The sequence below is a fragment of the Myodes glareolus genome, chromosome 23 (assembly GCF_982192425.1).
Source record: "Myodes glareolus chromosome 23, mMyoGla1.1, whole genome shotgun sequence".
Classification (NCBI taxonomy): domain Eukaryota; kingdom Metazoa; phylum Chordata; class Mammalia; order Rodentia; family Cricetidae; genus Myodes; species Myodes glareolus.
In genome coordinates this window covers 3,589,172-3,592,914 of record NC_142048.1, presented here as the reverse complement: position 1 = coordinate 3,592,914, position 3,743 = coordinate 3,589,172, and the positions used below count along the sequence as shown (strand labels likewise).

Here is a 3,743-nt window from a genome sequence, read left to right as displayed (position 1 = left end):
TATGACCCCAGGGTGTAAGTCTCCTCCAGCTATTTTACAGACACCTGCTAGATATTTAAATTTTCAACACAGGTTGAAAGGGCTTCCCTGCCTACTTCCTATTCTTGAGGGGGGGGAGCTTCAAATATGTAAGAGTTCCCTCTAAGTTCCCAACTTTAACTCTTTAACTTCTATTCCTCCAGAGTTCCCCTGGGCTGGCAGACACAATCCTGACCTCAGCTGTGGACTCCAAACTGCTCCAAAGCTGATTTACACCATGCCAGCCCCGGATGGTCCTGGCCTTGCTGAGAGAGGACAAGAACCAGTCGAGCTGATGTGATTGGTCCCTGTTTCTTCAGTAGGATTGGTAACCTATGCTTCTGATGAATTCCCATTGCCCTCCTGGCTCTTGACTAGCATTTCAGCCTCCCTGGACCCTGACAACAGCTTCTTCATTTCAATGGAAGTAGTTACTTACAAAAAAGGCCAGGTCACCCTTGTCCTCAACCAAGGGCTTCCCTGATGAGACTGTCAAAATAGATACATATAGAGTTCATAATAAGTCCAAGATGATATGACCTTAAAATGTTTGTTCTGTCTATGTTAGCCACACAGGTATAATTTATGGGTGAGCAATTACAAATTTTGTGACCCCCCCCATAAAGAATGCTAAGACTTGCCGAGCGGTGGTGGCACACACCTTTAATCCCAGCACTTGGGAGGCAGAAACAAGTGGATCTCTTGAGTTTGAGGCCAGTCTGGTGTACAGAAGGAGTTCCAGGACAGGCTCCAAAGCTATGCAGAGGAAACCCTGTCTTGAAAAACAAAAACAAAAAAGAATAACCACAACAAAAGAATGCTAAGAGCCTATTAAAGATTCAATGGGGCACCAAGGGAGGCGTGAAGAACCAGCCTGCCTCTTTTTGGACTTAAAACTCATTTTGTAGTAAAGGCGAAGTAGGCTCATTCCTGTTTATAATTAAACCTGTTTCACAAGGATCAGGTTATGCCCCAGCTGTATCCTTAGCTGCAAATGGTTCTGGGCTGCCCGTTGCAGGAATAATGGCAACTATGTCTTTGTTTCAAAAGTTGTTGATAACCATCTTGCTTCTCTACCTCTGTTTCAAAAGCTATGACTACCTTTTTACCTTGTAACCACATCTTTGTTTCAGTCCTGTTCTTTTTCTGTAACCCTGCCTGTTTTCCCTACTTAGAGATCCCACCCCTGTTGCCAGTGCTGACCTCTGCCTTCAGGAATAAAAATCTTGCTTTAATTATTGCTTGCTTTAACTAATTTGGCCATGATGATATGGGTCAGTGATCTTTCTCCTCCCATCTTTGGGATTAGCAACAGTTAAATGAGCAATCATGTGGGTGCTGAGAATTGAACCCAGGTCCTCTGGAATCCTAACCAATGCTATTAAGCACTGAGCCATCCCTACAGTGACTGCAGAACTGCTAATTAGCAGCCAAATTGGTGGCGCTGGCCTGTGACCCCAGCCCTGAGGGGGCTGAGGCTGGAGATGGCGCCTTCAGAGACTACACATTGTGTATCTATTTGTAAACCCACGTGGGCGCATGCGCTAGGCCAAGGGACTCTTTGGCGGCCTCTTTGCTGCCATCGCGTGGCCACATCTGGAACCACAGCCCCTGGCGGCTTTGAGGGAGCAAGAAACCCGACAGTCTTGAAGAAACCCAGACCCCCAGAGGTTCCGGAGAAAGCGGCTGCTGACTCGTCTGCTCAGCAAATAATTTTCGAGTGCTTTTCACATGAAATGAGAGTATGCGAGGGGGGCATGCATTACCAGTGCACCCTCAAATGAGCATCCATCCAGTCTCTTGTCCCTGCTGTGCATCCTTAGGCAGGTTGCTTTGTCACTCTGAGCCCGCTTTTTCCTCTGCAGAACAAACTGTACCAACGCCTGCTGGAAGGACTCAGACAAAGAATGAAGCCCCGTGCTAGGGGCTGAATTGAAGACCCGAGGTCGAGCGGAATGGACGACAGGGCTCGGTCCTGCAGGGGAGCGTCTCACACCAGAAGGGTCTCCCTGTCCCACAGCGGTCCCAGGATCCATGTGGCTCAGATGTCCTCACGAGCAGGGCGGAGGGCGGGCGGCGGGAGCCACAGAAGAAACCTGCCCCCTGGGCTGCAGTCCGGCACCGGCGACCCTTGGGCTTCCTCCCCCGCCACCCGCTGGCCGGGGCTTGACCCTGCACCCCAAGAGGCTGAGGGACAGATCGCCCCCAGGTTCTCGTCCTCCCTTCACCCTCGGCCCCAAGCCCCAGCCCCCAGTGCAGTCCCGGCACGCCGCGTGCAGCAGCTGCGGTTGCTCCTTTCCCGGTGGTGTTTGGGTTTTAATTTTTGTGTTGCACTTAGAAAATTACCCATAATTACAGCTGCGGAGAGGAACCGGTCTCCGAGAACAGCCGCACTCCAGCTGTGCCGCCTCCTACGCACAGCTGGGCGGGGCTGAGGCCGCTGGGTGCGGGCACAGGGTCCACGCGACTCCGTTCACCCGCGCTGTGGCCCCGGGCGGGGGAGGGGCACCAGCTGTCAATTTTAGTGACAGCCAAAGCATTAGGGGAAATCTAGAGGGGGCAGAGAAGGCCTACGGGATAGGGCAGAGGAGGGACACGGAGAAGGGGGAAAATGGGAGGAGGGAGGAGCGGCAGCCTTGCAGTGCCACTGCCGACCACACGGGGGCGCGGCGGAGCCGGCTCTTCTGGTGGACCGGGCCGTCTCGGGCAGGAGGCTCAAGGGAAGAAAAAAGATTTACCCTTCTGGGTTTGTCTTCTGCGAGCCAGGATCGCTGGCCAGGCCCTCCGCGTGCTTTGGGGAGCAGATCCGCTTGACGAAGCAGGCGATCTGGTTCCTACCACACCCAAGGGAAAGGGGATCAGGCTTCAAACGCCTCCAGCCTGTCGCTTTTATTTGACGAACATTTACTTACTGTGTCAGTAAACGTGTGTGAGCACAGGTGCCATTGTGCGTGTGAAAGTCACAAGATTAGGCAACATATTTCACCATATGGGTCCTAGGGGTTGAACTCGAGTCATCAAGCTTGGTGGCAAGCGCCTTCACCGGCTGAGTCCTCTCGCCGGCCCAAGGGAATGGTTTTCTGAGCTTTGCCTCACAAGGTGGCGCTTGAAATAAATATCACCCAGCCGTACAAACAGCCAGGCAAGCTGCTCGGCCCTTGCACCTATCCTTGTTTCCTGCTCTGGTGCCTCCGAGCACCCATTCCCCGTCCTTCAGTATCGACCCTGTTTCTCTCTCGTTTGGGCGAGTCTCTGGCTAGGCCCAAACTGGGTGTGTGTATCCTACGTGCTCAGCTCCCCCGACTCTCCTAGCGGTGTTTGGGAGCGCCTTGGTTGCCATGACGACGGCGCAGTTGCTCCCGCCCGCAAATCCTCCCGGAGTTGCCTGCAGGGTTGCGGGCGCCCCCTGCTCCCTCCTCCCTGCGCCTCCCTCTACCCTCCTCCAGGAGCCCTGCCGACCTCGCCTCCCCGCGCCCCCCCCCCCCCCGCCTTGCCCAGAATGTGTCGCCGGCTTGGCTTTCCGCGGCGGACTCTCAGCTGCAAAAGTCATAGCAAAGTGTCTCCACTGAGTCCTCAGAGCCCGGTAGACAGCAGGCGCTCAATAAATAGCACGGAGTGTGGGTGAAGATACTTAATCAAAGATCTGTGGCTGAGGGAGGGGAAACCGGGCGTCCTGGGCAGCGCTGGGGACATAGATGAGGGTGGAAGAGACCTATGCATCGCGG

At 54.1% G+C, this 3,743-nt stretch overlaps 1 long non-coding RNA gene across 1 annotated transcript; it reads right to left on the bottom strand.

The window, feature by feature from the left end:
* Positions 1-552: 552 nt before the first annotated feature.
* LOC146890673 (uncharacterized) lies at positions 553-3,403 on the bottom strand. The gene is made up of 2 exons (XR_014998599.2): positions 2,931-3,403; positions 553-2,852 (listed from the first exon to the last, which is right to left on the bottom strand). It is a non-coding gene; the product is annotated as an uncharacterized LOC146890673 (long non-coding RNA).
* Between the last annotated feature and the right edge of the window lie 340 nt (positions 3,404-3,743).